A 13,182-nucleotide genomic window follows, 5' to 3' on the forward strand; every position below is an offset into this window, starting at 1 on the left:
AATAAAATATTAGTTACTGACAAATATAGTTCAAAATTCCAGATAAAATGGAATTTTAAATAATTAATGCTCTATTCATAGGCGCACATATATAATATCGAATTCTCACGAAAATTCACAGCATTATTTTAAGTAATGCGCATTGCTTATACATTACTAAAGGCACATGTTAGGCAACAGGAAAAGGAATAAAAGCAACAGGAATCAAATGCAGAAGTGCAAATGACGAAAGAGTAGCCAGTGATAAGAAAAGGTGATGAGAATGAGAGGAAAGAAGTCAAGTTACTATCGCTTTCTACTAATGAAAATTACAAACAACTATGAAATAATTTCCTTAAAAGCTGAGGGTAAACACGGTTTTAAATTAGGATCTGAAAGAATTTTATGAATGTTATACGCCTCTAGAAAATTTAATTCGCCAATGGGAGATGTTTTCTGAATAATTTTTGCAAAAAAAATGGAATATGTGATTTTCTGACCAACAGTGCTGGATAGTAGAGGATTTATATGTTTCTTTTTTACTAACATGTGCCTCATGTTCTTTAGCGCGAAATTTTAAGGCTCTCTTAGTTTCACCAACGTAAATTAAATTACACTGGCAAGAATTCTGCATGTATCTCAAGAGTTCATATCAGAAATAGGGTGTATAAGTATGGAACTACGAATTTTATTGAAAGAAGAGTAAACGACCCCAAAGTTGAATTTCTGTAAAATACGCGCAGTTTTGTAGCTAATCGATGGAAGGAAAAGAATGACAACATAATTCTTATAATCGCAAACGAGAGGCTGCTTTTTGATGTACTGAAATAAGAATTTTTAACGGCTTGCTCAATACGAGTAACTAAGGTGAAAAGCCTTTGCCAGTAGCAACTGCTTTTAAGTAATTTAACTCTTGATCAAGAAAGTAAAGTTGAAGCGCACGGTAAACAAAGGGATAACATGAACCTAACTTCTGTTTAGTCAAATGATATGATACAAATGATGTGGTGGAAGGCAAACAGATGAAGGTTTACGAATAGTACTGAAGTTGGATATGTTGCAACGTGTTATCACGATGTGCAGGAACGGAAAAGAATTGGATGTCTCACGTTCGAAAGTGAAGTGAATGGCAGGATCAACGGAACTTATTATTCAAAAAAATTTATTTAAATCATTTTTATTACATTTTTTCATCAGTTTTCTAAAAATTTGATTTATCAGGCTCATTGTATAAAACAGCAATTTTGAAAAATGTTAGTAAGAAATCTATACAAAATATTTCAAATAATCAGTGATGCTCAACATATTTCATAAAAGCGAATTTTCATGAAAATTTGCAGGATTGATCCCGGAGAAGACACGGATTTTTGTAAATGTATAGTGTCTTTGTGGCATAGGGGCACTCTAAATATGGGACCAGCCGAAAGTTTTCCCGTGTGATTTGGTGGAAGGAAAGAGGGGTGGGAAACCCTCGGATCCCTCCCCCCTCCCCCAGAGTGCTCAACCTCAAGTTTGATGTGAAAAAAGGAAGTCCAACCTCTCTTTGGAGTAAGTAGGCTCTGGCAACTATTCTTCCATGTAATATGGACACGACAACAAGAAAATTACGTATCTTTTTTTTTTTTTTTTTTCATATATTAGTTTTGTGACATATTTTCTCCCTACTCACTGCGTTTCTTCATTGTGTAATTGGAAGCACATTCGGCTGTGCGAATCCCTGCAAGAGCACTACATTTTTCGTGTTTCCTGCTTCGACAAACCTAACGACCGCACATTTTTTCTTAAAATTGCACCTTACTTTGTAGAGACATTAGATTATTTCCAAGCAGGAGAGATAAAAAATGAGTAACGCCTTTGCCGGGACTCGAACCACAGACCTCTCGAATACTCGTCGAGCGTGCTGACCACTGCACCACGAAGGCATTCTAAGAAGGTGGGAGAAATACCTTATAAAATCAAATTTTAGAGAAAGAACGCACTGTTGCCATGAATATGTTACTCATAAAAGTAATGAAATTTTCTCTTGCAGTTAACTGTTCACCTTCATTTTAAAAGTCTTCATATATTTTTCATTGCCGTCTTTTTTAAGAAAGTACAAACTGCATTATTTTAGAACACAAGTAAAACGGATGAAAAGGGGAAATGTTAAGAAGGTGTTAGTAGGATTTTACCTTTTAAATATTTTAGATTAAAAATTCAGAAAAACGAGTACGGAGGCGAAAGGAGAAATGCAACAAGTGGAAAAGCGTTCTATAAAAAGATTTAGAATTACAGCACGTTATCTTTCTTTTCTGTCTCTCCACTTTTTCTAATCCTGTTATCGTATTATTTTTTATTCTTTTTCACTTTCCAGCGCTGTTTAAAAATTTAACGGGCCTTTTAAAAAGATAAATCTTAGCTCTGCCCGAAAACGTCTTAATAATTTATATCAACAACGAGCTTCTGAAAAACGAGGGAAGGGGGGGAAATGGATTAAAAAAAAAAAAAAACGCGGGTTTTAAAAGAAAAGAAGGAGGGAAAAAAAAACAAAAAAACCTCGATACAATCTAACTGAGTTTTATGTAATTATGCTGCGTCATTTTCTTCTTGTTATTCCTTCTTTAGTTTTCAAATAAAGAATGCGTGATGCTAATATATCAAATACTTACCTTTTTGTTGTTCCCCCCTTAAAGGTGAAAACGCCCCTTTTAATGGAAGTAATAGAAGACCCTAATGGATTATTATTCAGAGCAACTTTTTATTAAAAAATAATAATAATAAAGTGTCGACATTACAGCAAACGACAAACGTTATTTTTGTTTTTATTGGTAAGCTTTTCCTAATATGCAGTTAGCCTGATTGCTCACGCGTGGTAAAATTCTTGAGTTATGCTATAATTTTTAGAAATTATCATGTAATCGTTATGTAAATCGTGTATATTTTTATACTGGTGAGGATCTAATTTTTGAAATTTCTGAAATTTTTTCTTCGTTCAAGAAATACATACGTTTATTTTGCTTAATGAAAACTATATTTCCTAGCGTATTTTCTTCTTTTTATATACTTGTACTAAGTAATACCATAATCGCGAAACAATTTAGGTTAGAAGACTTCAACGGAAATATACGTTTTGAACGTTTCCGAATCTATTATTTTGACTTTTTTTTTTTTTTTTTTTTTTTTTTTTTTTTTTTTTTTTTTTTTTCAGTGACATCTGCGCACATACGGGCAAAATAAATGACTCTTTATTTCAAAACGGATTGTAAAATGGTAAATTACTGAACTGTGCATTTTTTGCTTCAGAAGTGATTGAATTATGTTGTTCTTATGTTCCGGTTAAGGTTTTTATGCTTTAATTAGACTGCATGCAATAGTTGTAAAATTATCAACAATTTAAAAGTTGTTTAAATGGTACTAAGGCTAACGAAGCCGCCACTTATTTACGTTTGAAGCTGTTAGTAGAATAGAGGATTAAGTCAGTTTGTGAACCATTCTCAGTGTCTTTTTGCCCAGTAGAATCGAAAGTTAAATTTCAGCTGTGCGAAGCGAAAATTTTGTCTTCCTGTCCGTTTGCTGATTGTTTGTTTTTGCGTAGAAACTCTAATTTTAGTTGTAAATAATTTTTTTAAAATGTATTTGGTGTTTTAGGTTTTTCTGTATTTTACATTGTTTAATGAAGATACTTTGAGTTTTTTATATTTTTGCCTTGCCGCGAAATGAGAACTGAATTGATTGAAAGAAAAATGTATCTCTAATAAAATTCAAGGAAATAATTTTAAATGAAATGCACCAAAAAGTGTGTCTAATTTAATAGGCCGTATAAGGAAGCCATGTGGTGTCCACAACAGATTTTTACTAATTTCATCGTCCGAAAACGAGAGGAGAAAATTATGCGAATAATTTCATTTCTGAAGTAGACGGTTGCAGTAAGAATATAACAAATAAAAAGTAATCATGGATAAACGATAAGTAATTATCATATTATTATTTCTTTAAAAGAAATCTATATTCCTATAAGAACATGCTGTAATATAAACATTACAATATCTGATAAGATATCTTCATTTTAGTTCCCTGTAACTTAAATCTAGTCCGTTCTTGTCTGTACTATCTATAAAAAATTAGAAAAAGTGAAAATGCAGCTGACGCGGCAAAATCGTACACTGAATGTCAGTTCAGTATACGATTACAAAACTTTCATAGGAATATGACATTAAATATTTTAGTTTTTCTTTTGTTTTCGAGTTTATGTACTGGGTACTCACCCAACACATAAATTAGTTATGTGTCGTCATATTATTTTTTGTTTTCTAACCGATTATGCTTATGATTTTCCTTATTTTGTATTGTGTGAGTATATTTTTAAAGATACGCAATCTGTGTTAATCTTTAATCTGTGTTTTAATCTTTTGATTTTATCTTTTAACTGAATTTTTGTTTGTCTGCGTCGGATGTGCTGCGTTAACCATGGTTGGTTCTTGCATGTAGATCGAATGAAATTCAACAGTTAGGGGGTGAGGTTCGGCGTGAATTTCGGAGGTAGCTCGTGGGGGTTTGTCTTTGTTAATAAGAGGAAACCAATCTTTAGAAGGACGAATCCATTTTAAAATTTCTCAAATAAAACACCTTCCTTGAACGCACTATATGAATATTTTAAATTTTTCACTAAAACTAAAGTAGCACTAAAACGCTAAGAGAAAACCAATGGGAAGAAATATGTTATAAAACAAGACCATGCCAAATTAATTTTTATTTATTTATTTATTTATTTTTTTTTTTTTTGCTTTGGACAACATTAAATGCGAAAATAAGTGTAAATATATTCAAGTTAAATATGTGAAAGGCGTTAATTAACATTTAAAAAAGTTATCGTAAATGGAAAAAAAAAAAAAAAAAAAAAAAAAAAAAAAAAAAAAAAAAAAGCGGTAAAATAAAATAGAATAAAATTTAACTGCAATGTTTTTTTTTTTTTTTTTTTTTAAATTATGAGGTAAATTTGTGTTCGCAATAAATAGGTCTTATTGCCAATCCCACTAGTTTATCTCTATATAAGATCTTGCATTTATCTCACTGTAACGTGTATACGAGCTAGTTTCCCTTAGAAAGTCTTCTACGAAGGCATTCCTTCCCTTAGGCAGATAGGAGCATTCGAGAGTATTTGGGCTAAAATGTTTAAAAGCAGCATAACTTCAGAATTTCCGACGGGCAGTCTCGCGAGCAGGAGGTAAAAATGTTTTATTCCGTATAGTGATGTCTCTGCTCGCTTTGAAATCGATGATTTTTTTTAATCAAAAACTCATTAAAGCTTTAGAAAATACTAAAGAGATAATAAAACAAATGCGAAATTCAAGAATCGGGCTTCCAAGTGCCTATATTCGGGTGGAGGACTACTGTACTAAAAATTTGTTGTCTTTTAGGTACCGTTGTTTTTTTCACAGAGCGAGAAACATACATATATTCATGCAGATTCTTCATTACTTAATTTCTTTAACACAGGGCGATATCATTTGGTGGCAACAATCTGAAAAGTGACTCAACGCTCTTAATGATTCCACGCAAAATGCAGTTTCGAGACTGATAGCCATTCTGGGCTAACGCTCCTTCGAGCTTAAAAAAACATTCTGAAGGCATGCTTTGAAAAATGCATTTTATAGAAATTTCTAGATTATCATCAAATATAGTGAAACTGGGAAAAGTTTTGTCACAATATTTCTAGTTACATTGTAGCAATTCTTACAATTCTAATGTTAATCGACTAAAAATTGAAAGTCTCAAGAATTAAAGCTGAAGTTAAAAATCATGCAAACACTATAAATGACTACAAATTAAAATTAAATATTAAAAAAATCAATGAAATTGATGCCATACAAAATGCAATGCATAAATAAATAAAAGGAGATGCATAAAAAAATAAAAAGCTTAAAAATCAAGTAATATTAATATAATTATCCGTTCTGATACTGGATGTCCTGTAGTAACAAGATTTAGAAATTTGAAACTATGCGTGAAGGTAACATACGAAGCATTTGTTTGTAAGAAAGGATGTCAGAAATTTGCTGTGAAAAATTATTCGCAAAAAAATATTATTGTTGGCCAAATTGTTTATTGTGAATGTAATGGGTAGCATGTTAATAAAGTTATATATATAAAAAAATAAATCTGAAGTGCTTTGATTACGAAATTTCGAATTCATTTTCCTGGGTACAGAATAGTGAGTATAAAAAATTATCAGTAACAAGTTGCATTAAAGGTATATTTTTCATCCGGAAAGTTCTCTCGTCCTTTCATAATGAATAAAAATGAAACGATACAAAAATATAAGAAGCTTTGATTCAATCACATAATCACTATTCTACCTTTTTTTTTTTTTTTTTTTTTTTTTTGTTGTTGTTGTTACACTGCTAAGGAGGACTACGGACCGGGAACAAGCCCTTGCAGTATGATGTCCGCCCTGCAGAAGCCACAACGGCATTTATTGAGTCTAAATTAAAAAAAAAAAAAAAAAAGATTACAGAGTCGCATCTAGATAGGGGATACAAAGGACTGCTTTGAATACATATGACATTCTTGATTGTATTGATTAAAAAAAATACTTATATGTACAGAGCTGCATTGGTACAAAATTGGTTAGGGCGAAGCAAAAACAGTAAACTTCAAGACTAACAATAGAATTTCAACAGTTATACATTACACTGACTTACTATTATACAACTATACACTTACTATTATTCTGCATATTACTTAAAAAAACATATTATGTAATATATTACTAAAAGACTTTTGGCCATCTTTCAGGCAGCTGGAAAATTCCTTTTTTAAAAGTCATTAAGTTTGTTTGTAAAGAAATTATCGACGTGCTGTTTGACAGTTTCTGAAGAAGGACCTCCAGGCCATTTAGAGAATTTTGAACGGACCCGATGAGATGAAAATCTGAGTGGGCAATGTCTGGTGAATATGGATGTGACACAAATCGTCTCAGCTATGCTCATTAGTTTTTGTCTGACATTCATAGAAATATGCGGTCGGGATAGAAGATAGCACCTCGAAGACCGGTCAAGTTTCGCTCTAATTTTTGTTTTTCAACCTGCCGTTTGGGAATTGTATTTTCCGAATTTATTGCAGTTTGGTAGCGACAATTCATAAATACAATTCAAACATACAATTTACATATAAGGTAAAGGTTGCATCGCCGAATGAAAATAGGCAATCAAAATTAGCATAAAACGCAATCCCGCAGTTACAGCAAAATTGGCATGCCAGACCTATGCGTCAGTTCACAAGTAGCGATAGTTTCCTGTATTCCGAGATAAAGCGGGAGCATGAGCTGAAGACACTATTTGTACGATGAAAGGCGTTGGAGGGCTGTCGAGATGTTGCAAGACAATCCGCTGTTGCGAGAGAGCAGAATGTGCATTGTAGTGTCATCAACAGGCTGTGGAATCGTTACCAGAGGCATGTAGAAGACTTGAGTGTGGACGTCTGGAGGATTACCACATTGATAGACGATAGCTATATGCAAGACGCCGTAGATTACTAAAAGCACGACAGCTGACGTCGCATCAGCCTCCTGCTGCAGAACGGCCCATATTCTGCCAGACTGTGTCACGTCAACTGCATGAAGGGTGATTGTACGCCCGACGACCTGCAGTTTGTGCTTCTTTGTCCCCATCGCAAGTCAGAACGTGGTTGACTTGGGCTCGTGAACATCGCAGTTGGACACCAAAGAATTAGGGTCGCGAGCTCTTTACGGATGAGTTTCGATTTAACATCCAGAACGATTTCCGAAGTGCATTGATATACGAGAACCAGGGACATGCTATCATGCGCCAAACATCGTCGAAAGAGACCATTATAGAAGAGAAGGCTTACTTGTGTGGGCTGGGGTAGCAACGAACGACCACACCGATGTTTTCATTGCACATTCTTCCTACCCATTTGGTGTTTTGCGATGTTTGATGGTCGTAATTGTATGCCTTTTCTTCATTGTCTGCTATGTGGTCTAGTAACGCTACACTAACCTTTGAATGAATTTCACGCATATCCATTAAGTAGTTTTGTTTGATTCCGTGTTTTTCCTTTGTTGCCTATTTTTTGAGGAGGAATGTAGTATGCATATTCTTTGTATTCCATGCACAAAGCAGTATTATTTTAGGATATATTATATTATGCAGCCTCACCATCTCAAAGTTACTAAAGGAGGCTAATCTGAAGTAATGAGACCGTTTCAAAAAAAGGACCTTCTTTATTTTTCTTCAGCAAAAAATCACAAGTCGAAACTCGAGCAAACTTTTTCTGCTCTGTTGAAGTACGGTATACTTCTACATTGTACCAGTTTAAATATCCATCCTTCTACAAAAAATTCATGTATTGCATTTTTTAAATATTTATTCTGTCTGATACTCCCTGAACAATATAACTTGAATTTTCAGCGATAGTTTCTTGTAACAGGTCTGTGTTTACAGAGGTTGGTCGTTCAGAGCCGGCCTCATCTTCGAACCTGAAATTTTCGAGCTTTAACTTCTCAAACCACCTCCATACTATATCATTAGAATCAACACTTCTGTATATAGCACACATTTGACAAGCAGTCTGACTAGCACCCCCCTTTTTTTTAAAAAAAAAAAAAAAAAAAAAGATCATAATTTGGTGAAAATTAATTTCTGGGTTCTCAGTTCACGTTATTTGTGAGCAAGGAACTGAATTATTTTTTATGCAAAATCGTTGGTAAATTTACCAGTTCATTAAAAAGGTGCTTCTTGAATCTCGGTTACAGTTTCTACGTAGCGCCTGCTTTTTATTCTTTCTAAAAGAATGGGATTTTACGCGCGATGGTTCTTATAGATTTCCTTAAGTATCTGGGCATGATGAAGTGAAAAATTGAAATATTTATTTCTGTTTGTGGGGATAGCAGTTTTGTCCAATAAGAATATCGAGTTCTAGAGTAGGAAGCGCGAAAAAGCAACTGCACTTGCCGGGATTCTAAAACCGAATTTTCCAGTTGCTGGTTGGATATTGTAAAATCTTTGTATTTACAGCATGAATTGGGGAGTGATAGAATTCTTTATGAGAATAACAACTATGAATAACTCAAACAGAAAGAAAACAGAGATATAACCACGGTTTTCTTAACGTAAGGCAAATATCACAGATTATAAAAATCGCTCACAGAGCAAAAATTAAAATCTCCGAGCTCAGTAACTCAGTAGCTCAGAACTGAAATCTTAATTCTTAATTATAATAATTAAATAGATTGTAGTCTCCTATTTAGGCCTTTGCTCGCAGGGTAGAGACATTATTAGAATCTTCTATAAAAGTAGAAATCCCCAGGGGTTTGTAAATGAGCTGCTACATAGTTAGATTAAAAAAATGAGTTCATTTCTTTATTCGGTGTTTAATGGTTTATGTTTCCGAATGACAAAACTTGATTAAATAAATTTTTTGAATAATAATTTTTCTTGCCGCTATTCAGGGGTAGAACTTCCCTTATAACACTATCACATTCTACTACTGCATGAATTTCAAAATGATGTTTTTCTGTTGAAATATTATATCATGTTATGTTTCCTTTTAAGTGTGTGGCAGTTTGGTTGGTACAAGGAGGTTAGAATTGATGAAGTAAGCCTGACGTCACAAAAATGAAGTCAAGAAAATGTCAACATCGTGACGTCACGACTTATCATGGTCGTCATAGAGCATACAAATAAGACTAACGTATTGTTAAATAAAATTACACTGCCTTTCGGAGCAAATATCAACGTCCGGAGGCTCAGAAAAGTGCCTCTGGACGCATAATTTGTGTCCGTTTAACGCATAATTTGCGTAAAATATCCTTGAAATTTCCACTCATCTTCTACGTTATACCAAATCGTATTTTTACCATTGACACATTTCATGTGCCTAGATTTTATTGAATTTGAAACAGTTTTTTGCCATGCTTGTGATTTTTCTATGTATACCACGTAGAAAATCATTTATATTAATTATTATAATAAGAATGGAAGCCTTATACACATTAAATGATGAAAGTTAACATGTAGATAACCCCTATTAAAATATACACAAAACCAACCAAAAGCCCGTCTATGGCAGCGGCCGTGATAAGTAGTGACGTCATATCGTGAAGTGCCATGGCTTCATTTTCATTGCAGGGAATATACGGAGTAGGCTTACTCCATTTATTCTAACCTCCTTGGGTTCGTATTCGGAAATAAAATATAGTACAATTTCCGGTGCGTGACCTCCCTCTTGCAGAGAAGTTCTGCAGCGAAGTTGGGGCCATGTTACACTGGCCTCAAGAAATATCCAGAATTTCTTCAAACTGGAGAGAAAATCGAGACTTTTATGTTTCAAATTATTTTATTACATCTCACTGGAATAAAAAAGCTTTTTGCTTTACAGTAAAGAGCTAGCCGATTGCTCGGTTAAACTAAAGTAATTATTAAAATCCTAAAATAGGCTCGGCTAACCTAAAATAGTTATTATAAAAAAACAAAATATGTATAATAATTTTAATGAGTACAGCTACTTAGCAGTTCAACTAGTCCGGTTTCTTTATGTTCGTAGTCCAGGAAAAATAAATATCTTACGCTTTGCCGAATGGACTCAAACTTGCTCGCGGCAAAATAGAAATACTTTATTTCCGGCAGTGGCAACACATTGTTTTTAATATTAGATTTGTTCATTCAGTTTCAAAGCAATATGCTAGCATACGGAGGATAAATACGTTTTATTTCGAGCAGTGGTAACAAATCTATTTCAAATCGTTGTATTTGTTAACAAAAATTTCGTTAAGCTCGCAAAAAATATAAAATAAATAAATGATAATTTAGAAATTCAAAATTATGCTCGTCAAAATGTGGCGTTCAAATACATGCATACGAATTCTTCACTATTTTATTTTCATACATACTGTAATGAAGTTTTAAAGAAATCTCGCCATTTTTGAACAAACAACAAACTTTATTAGTCAAAACTTACAGAATAACTGAAAAATATTTTTAAGCCAGCATATCGTCTGCGGATATTCTTTGCGGATAATCGTCTGCGGTAATTTACATTTCTTAGTGAAATTATGTTGGTAGCGTAGCAACGCAAATACGTTACACTACATATATACATGCATGCAGATTTATCATTATTTAATAATAGAGATAGAGAAAAGCGAATTTAATATATATTTTGTTTTAATTAAGGCAAAAGATAGACATTTAATTAATTAACTCGTTTTCATTTTCTTTGCAGGTTTTAAGATTGATAAGCTGCACTTTTTGAATTTGTAAAAAAAGGATCTTCGGTGCCTCTAAACGGTAAGTTCAACATAGATTAAAATTATTAAATGAGTATTAGACAAAAGTCCAGGGAGAACAGAAGTGAACTGAAAATTGTGTTTTTAAAGATACTAGAAAAAATTATTTGAAAATACTATAAAATATTGCAGAGGATTACCGAACGTGCTCACTTGATGTGCACTGCGGGAAAAAAAAAGGGACAGTTCTATATCGACCCTTCTACTGGGCCGATTGACGAATTTCAAATTGCGTTTTTCATGTCTCGAAAGAGCGACTTGTGATATATATTAAATTTATACATTGTCCTAACATAGGTATTTTTACACAAAATCGGATTTTTCTGAAATGACATGCCAAATGTTTCCCATATTTCGATTCTACGACTGAAATTATGCTAAATTACCAGATTTTGTGAAAATAGCACGAGAAGCTTTTAAAAAATGAACTCTCAAAATTTTTGCTCCTCCATCTTATTTGAATTTGATATATACTTAGTTATTAATATCTATTTTCATTCCAATTAAATTCGACCATTTTTTTATTATTATTTTTTAAACTTGTATTTTTAAAAAATTTTTATAAGTTTTTCGAAAAAAAAAATTTAATTATAACCTATAAAATTTTTACCCTCATCTTAAAATAAATGTATTTCTAAGCATAGCTTCAAAAATTAATTCTCTATTCAAAATTTTCTAAGATATATGTGAATTTACATATTGGCGCGTTTTGAAATTTGATATATTTGTTATAATCGATAATAAGGCCAAACATGGTTTACAGACTTTGTTAAAAATTATTTGAAAGAATGAACGATGACCTTTTTTTCCGCTCGTGTGCAATGAAAAAAGTAAAGGAAAATAGTTCTCTATAAATTAAGAAGTTCGCGAAGTGATTTATTCTTGGTGCAAACTGAAAAAAAATGCGCCAAGATAAATTTTTAAATGTCTCCATAAATTTCTCACCCAAAATTACAAAATTTTATATCTAGGCATAATTTGAGTCCTATCGAAATATGGGAAAAAATTGGTATCATACCTCAGGAAAAGTCCTATTTTGTGTCAAAGTACGTATGTTATAACAATGCTATATAAATCTAATATATAGCCTAAGTCGCGCTTTCGAGACATGGAAAACGCAAGTTAAATTTCGACAACTGGCCCAAATTTCTTCGTGGAAAGTGTGTTCAACACGTTTTCAGTAATCTAACACTTTTTTTTTTAATATATAATTGATTTTACACAATGTTCAGCATTAATCTAACTATTCCAGTAAAAATATAAATATTATATTTTTAACGTACATAGATGAATACAAAAGAAAAACCAACCAAATATCCTATCTTCTTGTGTGTACGTTTCTGCATTCGAAATCAAAATGAATGGTATGGAATAGAATTATATATGAAAATAATAATTGTACTGTAAAAATAATAATTATTTTCCGGTCAATAAAAATGACATTATTTTGGGAATTCTACTTAACTTCTTGTCATGGTGAAATTCTTTGTCGAACGCTCACCAACTTATTACATACATACGTCTCGTTGCAAATATTTGAATATTCCACGATATACAGAGAGAGCATCATTGTTAGGATATTCCCATCATTATTACTAATGCGTACGTGTACTGATGCATACGTGTCCGTTATACGTAGAGCCTCGAAAATGATGTGCACGACCTCATAGATACTTGATAAGCTAACAGACATAGGATGTCTCAAATTAATTCTGAGCTTTGTAACTCTAATTGGAATTTTCTGCGCATGCGTTCTAAGTCATAATGGAGTACTACCTCAAGTACGTTGGAAAGAGATTGTCGGGAACGCAATTACAAATATTACAAGACGAATATTTAAAACAAGCGATTCATTTTTTTTATTCGCTTAATGATTCTAATTTTCATTTACCTTTTTCCCATAGATACAATATGCAATA

At 32.7% G+C, this 13,182-nt stretch overlaps 1 protein-coding gene across 2 annotated transcripts in view; it reads left to right on the top strand.

The window, feature by feature from the left end:
• The window catches only part of LOC118195824 (protein Wnt-5b-like), a 995,694-nt gene that overhangs the window by 353,895 nt on the left and 628,617 nt on the right, over positions 1 to 13,182 (top strand). For both annotated transcript variants that reach the window (XM_085819314.1, XM_085819315.1), the window contains exon 3: positions 11,200 to 11,264. The gene's annotated coding sequence lies outside the window, so the exon portion shown is untranslated. The remainder of the gene's footprint in view (positions 1 to 11,199; positions 11,265 to 13,182) is intronic.

The sequence above is a fragment of the Stegodyphus dumicola genome, chromosome 6, assembly GCF_044657685.1.
Source record: "Stegodyphus dumicola isolate Sdum_Otavi_A_Nest chromosome 6, ASM4465768v1".
Taxonomy (NCBI): domain Eukaryota; kingdom Metazoa; phylum Arthropoda; class Arachnida; order Araneae; family Eresidae; genus Stegodyphus; species Stegodyphus dumicola.